This window comes from Cornus florida, unplaced genomic scaffold (genome assembly GCF_030987335.1).
Source record: "Cornus florida cultivar Cherokee Brave unplaced genomic scaffold, ASM3098733v1 CherokeeBrave_3.0.0_Hap2_Chr11, whole genome shotgun sequence".
Taxonomy (NCBI): domain Eukaryota; kingdom Viridiplantae; phylum Streptophyta; class Magnoliopsida; order Cornales; family Cornaceae; genus Cornus; species Cornus florida.
In genome coordinates, this window is record NW_026775581.1 from 43,720,738 (window position 1) to 43,736,440 (window position 15,703).

The following is a 15,703-nucleotide window of genomic DNA, read 5'->3' on the forward strand; positions in this document are numbered from 1 at the left end:
CTTCGAAATCTACCCTCCTTAAAGAAGGAGGCCCATAGTCACACTCCCTTTCGAGAAACACCTCATAAGATCACAAGACTATAAGTTCGCTAACTTTCATTACAAGAAATTAGGGTATTAGGGACACTCTTTTAGTGACGCACTAAAACCCATCCCTAAAGGTTTTATTATTAGGGACGGGCAAATTTTACCGTCCCTAATACCAGGCTTTAAGGGACAGTCAACCTAATATGTCACCAAATCCCTAAAAATTGTCCCTAAAAAAGTTTTTTTTGGCACAGTCTATTGAGGACCGTCCCCAATGCCCAAAAAAAAAAAAGCGCCAAACTTTAGCGCTTCATTTTCTTTTGTTTGGCGCAAAAATGAAATAATATAAAATTATTTTATTTTACAACATAGGGAAGCCCATCACACTACGTCGTTTTTAATCTAAAAACAGTTAGTATCATTTGCAAACCTCTTCCACCGTCACAACTCACAAAGCTCTTCAGTTCTTCACCTCTTCTGTTCTTCTCAACGTCGCTTTGCTCTACGACCTAATAGTAACTTTTGGAAGGTTTCTTCCATTTCCAGCCAAGCCAACCTCCTAATCTCAGTAGAGCCAAGCAAAAGTTCATTTGTACTTTTCCTATTTGTCATTTTTCATGATCCTCACCTTAGTTTTTTCTAGGGTTTCGAAATTGCAAAAAGGGGTAAACTACAAATCTGGAAAAGGCTTGTCGTCTGAGTCTGAATCGCTGTTGGAAATCATACAAGTTGTTTGAACTTTCTATCTTTTTGGTTCAAAGGACTCATTTGCTTCTTCATCTTCTGGGATTTTCGGCTCTATCTTTGCACCTTCGTCCCAGGTATTACCTTTTTTTAACAATCTGTTGATTATTATTCCTCCTGAATTTTGGAATTTTCAAAAAAAAAAAAAAAATTATATTGTTTATCAGATTTAGGGTTGTCATTTCTGATTATTCAATGGAGCTGTTGTGTTTCTGTTGATAGATTTTAATGGGGGAGTAGGCTTCGTTTGGGATATAATTTTTAGTGGTAAAGTGTTAGATGTGCAAAGAGAAATATTTTAGTACAAATTTTCGTGGTTTTTGTCCCCATGATAGAAAGATGTGGGCTTATCATTTTTATTGTATCAAAATTACATACTGATGATGATGAACCTGTTTTCAATACCATATTACCATTTGATTCACACCCAACTTGATTAGTATATTCTTTGATGGTAATTTGCTGTGTTTACAGTTAGTGATTTTGATATATTACAGTTTTATATACCACTTTGATAAATGGATTTTGCTTTCATGTGCAATCTGAAAGTGGCATGAGATGATTATTAATTATGGTGGGAATGTGAACTTGTGAATGCTTGGTAAAGTGAATGTTGGCAATGGGTCCAACTCTCACATCAACATTGCTTAAGACCTCTCAATTGAAAGTGAAAAATGAGTGGTATTCTTGAGTTGAAGTGTATTTTGGATTTTTTTTTAATTTATTTTTTTATTTTGGATATGCAATCAAATTGCTTGTGTTAATGTATATGCATTGTCAAGTTAACTCTACTTTAAACACTGCATAAGCTTACCTTTTTTGTTTAAAGTTTAGGGGATTTAGCTCTGGAGACTAATCAGTCATATATGTTATGTATTATAGTGGGTTGTGCTATCGATATACTTAATTTCCATTTTAATACATGTTATCTATATATCTATAGGTGTTTCTTTATTGTTATTATTATTATTATTATTAGTGTTTTAAATTAACTTCAATATGTATTACTTGTTGAACCTTGTCCTCTGCTCTGACAAATTGCGCATTATTGACCATTTCAATCAGCTTAGTAGTTTTGAACCTCTCCTTCCAAGCATGTTCATTTATTTTAGTTATATTGCAGAACATTCTGATCCAAGTGGTGATTCCATTAATTCATGCGCAATATAGGAGATTTTTCAGTGAAAAATTGATAACATATATATATGCTGGCTCAGCAAAATATTTGTGTTCCTTCCCACTATGTCCAGAAAATAGGGAATTATATTTTCAGCAAAATATTTGTGTATGGAAGAATTCATTCGAAACTAAACTTTTCCCTCAGTAGTTGTTTGTTACATTGCTTTTGATCAATTAACACATATAACATGCAGATGGATGTTGCCCAATTCAGAAAACTCAGTTTTAGCCTCGACTGCGAATGATATGCGCCGTGATAAGTACACCCCCATTGATTCTGGAAAGTTTAAGTCCGCAGCTATAGGGCTATCTCAAAGTAAGTTTCAATCTTCTCTTTCGATGCTTCTCATTTGGTAGATCTAAATTTATTTTCTTCAAGGATATTTGATCACTGTTAATAATAATAATGATAATAATAAAACCATTTTTAACTAAGTATATTTCTGTATAAACTTGAATCTGTTCAAAACTCAACAAACTTGATGGCTAGATGAGTCTTGAGTTAACAATATTAACTTCTCATTCTAAGTTCAACTCAATCCAATTATGATCTGACCCAAAATTGACTAATCCTTGCCATTACTACCCCTGAACCTGTTTCACAACTATAGTTCTCACCTTTGTGTCCTATGATCCCCCAAAACCCAAGAAGAATCTCAGTAGGGAGTTGTTGAGACCTTTATTAGGGACTTTTTTGTGTTACCCAAGTGCAATAACTTTTATCTACATCACTCTTCTCTCTTTAATAAACCCAAACTCTAATTTATGAATCAGGCAGGTAGCCTCATACAGTTATAACCAAATGTTCAAATTGATTAAAATTTATTTATAATCTATCTAATACATCATTAATTGCTTAAGTTTGATTGATTTACTATTGATTAAAAAACTTCACGGCTATAGTAACTGATTTGAAGCATACTTTGGCTGATATTTCTGATTCCATTAGATTTTTGTTACATTACCTGGTACCACAATTTAAAAGTATACTTATTTTATCCTTTGTCACCTTTGTTTTGTAATTATTTTTACATATCCATACCGTTTGTATGCACTTAATGGGTTATGCAATGTTCTTTATTGATGAGGGAAACTTATCTTAAATTTTATTTGGTATGCTGGCTTAGCAAAATATTTGTGTTCCTTCCCACTATGTTCAGAAAATAGGGAATTATATACAAACAGAGTAGCCTAGATTGCTGGTGGTCCATGGACAAGTTTGCTAATTGCAAGTATCAAGCAAAACACAGCAGAGTGATGGCATCTTGCCATATATTTCATTTATGTCCAAAAAGAATTTTTAATATAGCCCCCTATTATAGTTATATGAATCTTTTTTATATCTTATTGTTATTCAAGGTCTCCTCCACCTCAGACATATATTTTGTGGTTTCATCACTGTTTCGTACAGATTTCAAGAATGAGTTTGATCAGAATTGATATATTTTTTTTCTTTTTTTTTTTTTCACTACAACTATTTAGTGCTTCATTTTTATTTATTGTTATTTTGGTGTTTGGATGATTTGGTGTAAAATAATCATACTCGACTCAACAAAGTCTATTTCAACTATTTAGGTTTGGTTACATAAATCCTATTTTCTTTTCCATTTTAAAGCCATAACCTTAGGCAAATCTTGAGAATTGTTTAGGAAGTCAAGTTTTAAAAATACCGGCACTACTATTACATCTGAATGATATTCTCTATATCTTGTCTTTCAGTTTCTGGTCGCAATAAAAAATATTAAAGTGATTGTATAGTTTTTATTTTTATTAGGAAAAAATTTAAGAGAAGTGACTTAAAAAATAAATCAAATAGGCCCTTACAATCCCTTTGTTAGTGAAAGGAAGGAAATTTTATGAATGCTCTAGAAAGCGACCCTTCATAAACCAGAATAAGCCTTGCAGTTGACTTGTTAGTGAAGTTCTGATGCTAACAATTTAGCCAGGGTCCCATTTGAAGGTTGTATTAGTTCGCTTCCAAAACATAGAATATCTCCTGCACAAGATCTTGTTCAGAGCTGATAATTGGTGCCATTATATACTTATTGCAGGTCATATCCACTAGCTGTTCACCCAAGATTGAGTTTGATCAGAATTTTAGGTATGATATATTTCTTACTCCTCTTATTATGTTTTATTTTATTTGTTTATTTATCAATTTCTAGATTTTAATGCTCTATAAGTTTATATTACCTAGATAATTAGTTCTAATGCTCTTATTATGTTTTATTTTATTTGTTTACTTATCAATTTCTGGATTTTAATGCTCTTATTATGTTTTATTTTATTTGTTTATTTATCAATTTCTGGATTTTAATGCTCTTATTATGTTTTATTTTATTTGTTTATTTATCAATTTCTGGATTTTAATGCTCTATAAGTTTGTATTACCTAGATATTTAGTTCTAATGCTCTCCGTCATGGATCTATCGTGATTATGCATATTTTTTTGTTTTCCTTCTTGTGTACCTCCTGTTTATATGGGTCGTACCCTTGTTTTGGCGCCTTTTAATGATATTTTACCACTTCCCCCCTCCCTACCAAAAAAAGAGAGAGCCTATGCATCAAGTACATATATTTTGTTTTGCAGATATTTTTTTAGGGACAGTAAGTTCGTCCCTAATATATCAACTATTAGGGACAGTAAACACCGTCCCTAATAAATCAAAGGGGGACGGTCTTATTAGTGATAGTAAGTCCGTCCCTAATAAATGAAAGTGGGATGGACCTTTTCGGGACAGTAAGTCCGTCCCTAAAGGTCGATTTTATTAGGGATGGAAAATTTTTACCGTCCCTAAAAATCATTTGTGACACAACTATTAGGGACGGTCATATTTGATTATTAGGGACGGTTTTAGGGTTTTTAGGGACAGATTTGGTCGTAACTAAAAACCTAATTTTTCGTAGTGCTTACTACCTTTAACACCAGACTTCAACAAGCAATCACACACCACTACCACAAAAATGTAATGTTCACTACCCTATGAGGGTACCCATCATTCACAATATCAAAACACAAAACCAACTGGATTCTACATCCGACTCAAAATCGACACCGGTCCACTCTATACCGCTACGCAAGGCTTCAGAGCCAGAAAAAGAATGGTCATAAGACTACTGAACAAGACGACATCTAGTCACAACTCATCCTTTAAAGGACACACTAAACCCCATACAAGGAATCCCGTCCAACACATAATTAAACTCAAACCCAAATCCACAGATCTCTCTTAGACCACTCACTCGCTATCTAACACATAGCTATACCATCACATATCGGTACAAGTGACCACCACCCACACCATTCGGCAATCATGATACTTAACAATTTCAAGATGACTAAATAATAATTCTCCCAATGACTACATAATCACGAGTCACCAGAATAATAAAACATACTATCCTGTACCCAGGACACAAACTCTCAAAACAAGATCTTCAATAATCAATGATCATACCACAAACTCTTAACAGACACTTGGTCCTACCTAACAAACCTCGTCACCGAGACAAATCATCCAAATCCACACTGTTACACCGACACAACGTACAATACCATGCTCTCACTAACCCTGACAAATCAAAACAATCATTGACCTTTGACCCGACATTGTGCTAAAGAGGGACTGATTCAGGAGAAATGGTTGGCTGGGCCATTCTCATCATCAATCCGGTCTCAACATAGACATCGTTCCTGTCCTCAGGTTCAAACCTCAAATACAATCTCATACAGTCCACAAGACAACCATGAGATCCACTCACTAATAATTCATTACTCTACATAATCCTTAACAATTATATAGTCACATACTTGCTCTAAATATCCCAATCATACCTTAATCACACAACCATAACAAACTAAAAGCAACATGGCACCAAATATCACAATCATTGACCCGCATAAACCAATCTATCATAACACCCATACCAGGTAGACAACTCCCTAACATTATTTGATTCAATTCTGACCTCGTGAAACACACAATACGATTATCTCATCTCATGCCTGAAATCTCAAAACCAAAATCAATCATTCCCATTTTTCCTCAACAGAATCCCATATTCATTTTCTCTAATCACGTAGTTCTGAGGTGACATGGACACTTGTCCTCAAGACACTGCTCAAATCGGACTTCTATAAAAACATTCAAGTACATGACTCACATCACATCACCTAACCATCCCCAATCTTATAGTTCATGACATACCCCTAGCCATCACTGCTAGCACCAGACACCAGAAACATACAATTCCTATTTGGCAACTCGTGCCTCGCACACTACCGGTCGAAACCACTCTCAAAATAAGCACCACTAAAACCAAAGACTCCACCTCCTCCGTGGGAATGAGTCAACCCATTCAACCAAACCTTTGCCGGTGAACTCTAACAGGATAACAAACCAAACACGGGTTTGCCCACCTGTGAACATGCACAACTCCTAAATGGAGAACAAGAACCCCAACCAACGATGTCAGGACTAGAAAAAACAGAAAGGATAACGAACCTCGCTCTCACAAGAGATTAACGACTTGCACCTAAATACACCCGACACCCTGTCACATGCTACTCACTAGTCATCCAACTGTGGATAGCCAATCTCACCAGAGATGAAATGAACTTTTTACGCACAAGGAGGAGAACCAACCGGATACTCGTACCGGACTACGAACTCAAATCTAGATGATCTCACCACTAACGGTGTACGAACTCATCTAGATGATCTCACCACTAACGGACCGTCATACACTATTAACACCGGAACCTCATATACGCTATACCACAATACCCATGCTAGCCAACACCAATCAGATCAATACCACCCATTCGTCTAGTACCAGGGTATATCCCATAATATGACCAATCAAACAAGAGCCTTAACGTTCACGGCATACCAACACTAGAAACAATCACAGCCCTTTGGACACCACGTCCCGTTCCATCTGGGACCCGTTACTCCCAAATGACAACCTCTATGCTCTAGCACGACACTAAACCACCCATTCTATCTCTACCTTCCCAGGTGATACTTCCTCGATCACCATGCATACAAGACTCGTGACCTTAGTCTCAACAACCCACTGACTCGTTAAAAGAAAAAAGGTGCCTATAAGGCAACATCGCCCTTACTGGCTCTAGAGATTAAACCGTCCATAATAGCCTTAACTAGCGCACAATCCCATCACCCACGTAACAACACACAACAAATTACTCATACTCTCCAAACCACACTCAGATCATACCTTAAACCATTATGTTCATCAGTGCAAAACATCCCGCCATAACTCCTCTACTACCATTATCCTCGAATGACAACTCGAACTCACATCCCACCAACTCAACAAGCTACCGCCAAATGATCTCCCCTCAAGCATCCCTAGGATGACACCATCACAACAAGAGAGTATGTGGTGTGTCATCGCACCACAAGCTTAAGAGAGTGCAATTAAGGCGAGGGCCAAGTTTTACATTTATAGAAGCCACTACTACCTTCACTAAAAATATAGTTAGGGAGAGTAAGGATCGTCCCAAGGGATTGGAGTTGAATTTGGTTGTGGAATTGCTATTAGGGTTAGTAGGTCGAGTGATTAAACAAATGGTTGATTGGTTGATTAAACTAGAGAGCAAATTAAACTAAATAATTGAATGCAATAAAGAGTAAATAAGAGAGAGAGAACTTGGGGTTTAGAGGTCACCACCAAACAATACTTTTCTACACCCTTAACAAGTGACTAATGAGGGAAATGTGTGTTGCAATATTAATGTGTGTGTGTGTTTGGTTAATTCAACTAGCAATGGTGACCAATTAAGTATATATTGTCTAATCAATATGTGAAAAACACAATATATCTAACAATTAAGTATATATTGTCTAAATAGCATATGAAAAGCACAATATATCTAGCAAGTCATTAATCCTTTCACTAAGCTCACAAGCCAAATACACCACAAGGTTAGAGACATATGTTACTTGCATTCAAAAGTATGGAACATCAAACAACAAGCATGGATTGTCCTCCCATCTAACAACTATGCTACCACTACACTACAATTAAGCTAATGACATAAAATTAAACTAATTAAGCTAAGGGAGAGGCACAATCCATCAAGAAATGAGCGTGAACCATCTAGAAAATTACAAGAGCATTCCTTTAAGCACAATGTTTTGACAATCTCTAAATCTATGGCATTAATACACATAGACGTGCACCAATAACACAAGAAATAGAGACAAACACATAAACATCTATTCTAGCATACATAGACATATGGATAGAATGAAATGATCAATTGGAAGTATTAAACCATATAAATCATTGAATAAACAAGATCTATATATATATAAAAGCGCCAAAACATGTATTACAACATTAATCTCTCAATAATACACAAAATCAAGATGTAGAAAGCATGCTTGGGGTTAACTCTAGCCCCAAGAGGATGTCTAGCCATTCATGGTAGTGCTTCTCCAACCATCAAGGGCTAACTCCATGGTAGAGATTTGCTCTTTGGTTGATGAAGAGTCTCCAATGGTGTCTCTAGCCTCCTCCTCCTCTAAGCTTGCTCTCCAAGAGTTCTTTCAAGGTATGAGATGATATGATGTGATATGATGTGTTATGATGTGAAAAGTAATCTTTATCCTTATATAGGTAGGTCAAATGACACACAAAATGAGCTGGGGTCGTGCACAAAATACTCCCCAATGATTGGATAAAGGAAAACTTTTTGTGAGCTGGAGATTTAACTTTTTCGCACTGGAGGAAGTCAGATTGATCGAACCTTGGACTTGGATCGATCGAACATGGCTGAGATCTATCGAACTGAAGTTGGATCGATCCTCAATGGCGGTGCTTTTTGGATAAAGACAAATCTGAGATATTTTGAAGATATTTTTGGGAAAAGGACAAAAGTGGTTGGTAGGGTGGTACAACTAGATAAGATCAATCATTTTGATAAGGACAAGGTAGTTCGATAGATCGAAGAATCATATTGGATCGATCAAACTTTTTAGATCTCTGAAAATGTCATCATGGCTCTGATCCATCTTGAAGTGCTGAGATCGATCATGTTGGATCGATCGAACTTTGATCTGAGATTGATCGAAGATGTTGATTTCCACCTTTTTCTTCCTTTTACTTCCACTTGGCTTCTTTCTTTGATTCATCCTAGAATTGCTTCATTTCTGCTCTTATTTGGCTGAGTTAACTTATTTTTGGGATAAGTACCTGAAAATAGAAATAATACGAAATCAATCTAAAACGGTAAAGTAAGATAGATAAAGGTACTAGAATGCCTAAGCTTAAGGGGTTTAAATACGCACTTTTCAGCGCTCATCAGTATGCCTCACTCTCAATACTCCCCACAACAACCACTACTTACTACCAGAAAAGAAACTCTAAATGGCAATGCCATGCCGACAAATCCCAAAGGAAAAATGGGCACAAAAACCAAAATATTCAACACCCAACTATTTCCTCAAAACCATCTATAACACAATTAGTCACTAACACTCAACCGGTTACTCGAACCACTCATTCCGAGGCAATCTACAACTCTAATTAAAGAATTTTCACAATCTAGGTTCAACATCATTACTTTTCCTTTTCACCATTTCCCATAACACTTTGGCCCCGACAAAAGTCAGATGGGTCTTCCAACTAAACCTATGGGATCACCCTCGTCCCAATCATTCCAATCGATAGTCCATCTCTTTGGATCCTCAAACATCAAGTACCACCTCCTAATACTCCAGACGCAATTTGAAACATCACCCCTATCCACAGCTCTCAAATTCTTGAACACAGTCCATTTGATAACACAATACTTACCATTTATCACTTCATCTGCAACTAACCAAGCACCGTAATAACCCCATACTAGCTGCCTTATCGTGCAATCCTGCATTACACAGCTAAAACTGACTATTAGATACCACCTCGAGACTCTCTTGTCAACCGTGCCAACCCCTAACCCCGCTCGTCGACCGAGCTCTGCAATCGACTCATTGAGAGTCAATTACCCGCAACACACTCCTGTAACTTTCTAAAATGAGGATCACTCTTCAACTAACCAGTCTCTAAAATAGACTCTTGCAAGACCACAAAATGATCCATAACCTGCAATCGTTCATCCGAAACTGACATGACTCCAGTCAATGCTTACGTCACCCTAGACCTACAGAGTTCAACAAGCCTCCTTAACAGTCGTAACCGACATGCTTCCTCGAACCGTACCAGAATACCCGAAATATACGTACACGATCGCCAGACCATGCTCAAGACTCTATCAAACCCCGTCACACCTAATGCAAATCAATTCGAAAAGAACCTCTGTACTAAACCGTGACCGAAGTCACAGACATTAGCCCTTAAAAGTCATACACGCCTCATGAAAACCTCACATCGTACACCTGACCTCCACTATCAAATAAAACCAAGGCGCTAACATAAGAAACTCATACGTCTCACCCTGGACATCGCACTGTGCCATACGCAATCGTTCGAAAGTCATGCCCTAAGCACTATGCCCAAAACCGACGAAAAAACTGAAGCAGCCATGCACCAAATAGCTCGATCCACGAGCTAAAGACCTATGCCATTTATTCAATAAGAACCAGCACCCAAACAACCCTGGAGCAACCAAGCTCCTTGCTTACTCAGGTCAAAACTCACATAACTAGCTATGCCGCGACAAGTACTCTACCGTACTAGCAACCATTCCGTGCTTGACCACATATTCTTATACATGTATACATATGTATATAATAACCAAAACATATACCTTGACACGACCGTATCCTATCCCATCAATTTGAACAACGAGTCCATTAAATCATTATGTAAAAATAAACATCACATTTATCATTGTCATTTTTTCACAATTAACATGTTTTCAGATTACGTATACACTTCATTTACATATACTGGCATTTAAACACGTAAGCACTTAGCAAAGAGGCATGCCTTTCAAAACAGTAAACATTTAAACAGGTAATAAATAAGCCTGCTTCTTAGACAGTTAAGCACTTTAACATATAAGCACATAAATGATGCAGGTCAATTCTCTACCCCATCTAGGTAAACCACTACCCGTCGTTCGAAAGGTATTTGAACCTAACACTTTGATACCAAATTTGTAAAGCCCCAAACCCAATGGTCCGAATCACTAATCGGGTCCTTATCCAAACCTGAGGTCATCTAAGGCATTACCATTCTTTCCTATGTCAATGCATTAAATATAAACGTCATCGCAAGACTCATAGTACATCATATCACTAACATCATTAGAAAACTCACAAATATAGGTAAAATGGCAATGACGCCTAAGTCCGTGGATACAAGTCATAAGTCTATACTCCTCTGGTTTCCTGAAAATGTTAAGATAAGGGATGAGCTCAACAACTCAGTAAGTAATGCCTAAAACACCGGTTTTGGACTCCCTTGAGCCAATAACCAAAGAACGGGAAAAAAAGATGTCGGGGATCATACATGGGGAATTATCAAAATCACAATTCACGTCATTCAATTTTTAAAAAAATTATCATCACATAATCAGTCATAATCATCGATGCCAAAATGCCATGAAATGCAATGCATTGCATAACTGTCCTGAGCTTGGTCTCACACCAACCCCAAATCCCCATCTACGCTAATTGACTTTACCGAGCAGGGATTGACACTCTTAGTGTCAACTTTTTCATGCCCTACACCGGGCCGCGCCCACTCTAGGTCACGTTAGCTGCTAACTGACTTTACCGAGCCGGGATTTACACTCATAATGTCAACTTTTTCACGCCCTACACGGAGTCGCGCCCACTCTAGGTCAAGTTAGCCCCGGGCTCGCGATACCCGGTTCATTTCTAAATCCTTTCCTTACAATCCTTTTCAAACACATTTATTTAAAAAGAAACATTCCAACCTCACTTTTCCCAAACCATGCCCATGCCCATGCTATGAATGGAATCATGCATGAATGAAAGCGATGCAAACATGCCTGCACATTATCAATTTAGATATACATACTCATCATCATATATATGTAATCTCAAGAAATAAATTCAACACAAGGCATGTTCATTAAACAACTTAACTTTACAACTAAGCACATATATAAATATACGAAATTAATATCATTTAAGTCATGATTCGTCACATCAACAAGTAAATACATTATCAACATTAAATACATTTATCATTTTAAGCATTGTTAGCAAGAAATTAAATAAATGAACTCAACTAAAGTCAAAACGTGACGGTTTAGACATCCTTACCTCAAAAGTAGCCAAAATGCATCCCCGTCCGGAAAAGTCAACGTCGGTCAACGCGGTTAATGTCGACCAACAAAAGTCAACGTTGGTCAATGATGGCGGAACAGAAAACTATTTGGTGGGAACATAGCCGTTAATGAGGAAATTCTACTATTCCAAAGGCCCAGCTCATGAATTCGACTCTAAGTGGCCCGAAACCCCCTCTGAAGCCTTAAGTACAAAATTTTAAAAAATTCATAAAATAATCACCGCTCCTTAAAAAATTAAATCCTTTAATTATGAGATAGAGAACGACGAGATGAACATTTTCCGTTAAGGAACCAAGACTGAAAAACCGACCGATTGGCCAAAAAATGGAGGAAAAATTGAAGCCTCCAAAAGAATAGAAAAAAAAAAAAAAAAAAGAAGACGGAGAGAGTGACGACACTAGGAGAGAGGAAGAGAATGATAGTTAGGCAAATGGCCTTATGGCCATAACAGTGACTAATTAGTGGTGGGTCCTACAACATAAAATAATATCTTTAACATTATATATATATATATATATATATATATATATATATTCATTAAACACATTACCACCACACCTTTAAACATAAAATCACATAAACATGTATCAAATAATAATGGGTGAAATGTCATGTGCCCAAAATAAAATTCCCGTGTACAATAATTCCAGTAACAGGTCCCACCTGGGACCTCTCGATTCGAAAAATAGAAAAATGCCGAAATGGCAACCGATGCATTTTTAAAATTTCTGAACTCAAGAAAATGTCCCAATCAACATTCTGAAACACCTGGCATACCCCACAGTGTTCGGCACGTAAAACGAGAAAAGACAAAAATACCCTCGAACAAAAATCAAAAAAATTCCTGAACATAGAAAATGACAAAATTTGGAAACATTACAAGGTTAGTGAGAGTAAGTTTATATTTCTGATTCTATATATATTGATGATATTTTGTTTGGTTGTAGTGATCTTAGTTTATTATATGAAACTAGAAGTTATCTCTAAGAACTTTGAAATGAAATATATGGATGAGGTATCTTATGTGATATGAATAGATAACGTAAATTTTTAGGATTGTCTCAGAAAGCATATATTACAAGAGTTCTAGAAAGATTTTGTATGGAACATTGTTCAACCAGTATTGCTCCATACATAAAAGGGATAAATTTAGCCAAATGCAATCCCAAAGAATGAGTTAGCTAGAACGTAAAGAACGAAAAATATTCCTTATGCATATATTGCGGAGTTTGATGTATATACAAGTTGGTAGGGGATAAAAAATTATATGCTCATACTTAGGAAGATATTTTTATAAATATGTGGATAATTATTAATTCACAAAGACCTCAATGATGTCATCACATCAAGGTCACTACAAAACCCCAAGAGATGATATCAATATCCCAGACATTCCCCAACCACGTTGTGAAGCCACGAAGGAAAAAGGAAATGAAATAGTACCTCCTTAGTCCACGTTTCATTCCACCAGACAAAGACTACGATTCTACGCTCACATGAGCCTTACTGTGACGGCCCTAATTTTTCAAGTCAGTGCGTCTTGTGTTGAACCGAAGTTTAACTCGATAACGGATTTGAGTGTGGAAGCGAAAACAGAAAATAAGAATCGGGAGATGCAATGCATCTTTAAGAAGCCAGAGTGACCTTCCATGAGACCACGAATCTCAACGAGAACAATGCGGAAGCGAATGATCAGAAAAAGACCGAACATGCCACTAAGGGCAAATTAGTCTTTCCACATGGAAGAAACATCCCTAGGAATGTACATCATTCCTAAGACACGTCCGTGACTTCCCATGGATTCACGGAACTCAAAAGAAGTAGCGGAAGCGGATTGAAAGAAGACCGGACAAATTTAATCCTAAGGGCAAAATGGTTATTTCTGAAAATATAAATTCGGGCTCCACTGGGCACACCACTGGAAATACATCGAAAAACTAATCAAGATGGACTCAAGAATCGCATGATTCGGAATCCGGACGAAGGAGATACGACAAAACAAAGGAAAACGAGCAAATAAAGCAAAAAGGGTAAACTAGTAATGATCCAAAATTATCTAGGTGTAACCGAGCACATCGTTTGATAGACAATGAAAAATTAGTCAAATTCAAAAAAAAGTTCACTCGATTTGGAGTCCGGACGAGGGAGAAAGGTTAAAAACAAATTCGACGTCGCGGCGGCCCGACCATGATAGTCCCTATGCGCGCGCTGTGCTCGCGCAAGGGGTTTGCTGTGCGCGCGCAAAGGGAATGCCGCGTTCCCATGGCCGCCCCCATGACATGAATGGCTGACAACAAACATTTTCTGATATTTCCTAGATCAGAATAGATCAAGAGGGTTAAAAAGCTGCTACATGCATAACAGAAAAACTGAACTTCGTAAGGGATTTCTGGTACCAAGACGACATTTTCTGGAAAAACACGAAGAAGAAATACCCCCCTAAAATCACGTTTTCTACTCGACCATGTTGAAAGAAAAAAAAAAAAAAACTGCTATGAAATATCCAGAATGCCCCTAGATTAGATTGTGCAGAAAACGCCAAAAATAAATCCATTGAGTGCTCATTTTGTGAAATATGACTCTAAACCTGAAAACAATCATGCATGCAAACGTAAATAGTGATTTTGAGTGTGCAGGAATGGTTCGCGACTCCCAAAAATGGCCGATGCAGAATACAACCCCCCGACGGCCAAAAATGAACTAGAATGAAAATTTTGAAAACCAAAATTAACAAATGATTTTAAATTACCGTTTGGCCCTTGGCCACACTTCATACATGATTAATGAGACCTTACGGAAGAATAAAAATGAAATTCCCACACCCGATGCAAACATGGTGAAGCAATGACTTGTTATTTTTTAATATTTTCATAATATTTTATGAAGTCAAAAGTTACATATGATACAAAATAAACGTTATTAGCCTCCAACCTCATCTCATACATGTCAAATACATTGTAAAAGGTGTACTTATGTACACATTACATATATGGAATCAAATATATAAGTTTTGACATATAAAGCTACAAAATGACATTTCATGTTAACATTTGCATGAAATGGAAACTTAAAAGTTACAAGTCATCCAAGGAATGATGTGCATCTCAAACCAAGTTTTCGTAACTAAAACAGGTCGCGCTCAGCGAGGGGTGAGTATCCTGTGGTACTCGTAGAGAATGAGTATGCATAAACCTAGCATTTTACAATATTATCACCTTAAGGTGAAACATGTCAAAGGGGCTCATGCCACTTAACGTCTATGTCAAGATGAGATGCAGGGATCATTCCAAGTTACTTTAAAGCATTTCTAGCATAAAGCACAATATTTATGCAAGTAAACAACATAAGAGCGTATGGCGTAACGCGATAGAACATAGGTATCCAAAATTGTCAAATTGTAACTTAGAATGCGCTAATAACCGAAACGGTTCATGCCACCTAGAATCTAAGTCAAGATAC

General features: G+C 36.9%; 1 long non-coding RNA gene across 3 annotated transcripts in view; it reads left to right on the forward strand.

Moving 5' to 3' along the window:
- Positions 1-422: 422 nt before the first annotated feature.
- Positions 423-15,703, forward strand: part of LOC132283451 (uncharacterized) — a 33,616-nt gene continuing 18,335 nt past the window's right edge. For 2 of the 3 annotated variants that reach the window (XR_009472035.1, XR_009472034.1), the window contains exons 1-3: positions 423-848; positions 2,145-2,266; positions 4,002-4,051. This is a non-coding gene — a long non-coding RNA (uncharacterized LOC132283451). The remainder of the gene's footprint in view (positions 849-2,144; positions 2,267-4,001; positions 4,052-15,703) is intronic. The other variant, XR_009472033.1, reaches the window with a different exon arrangement.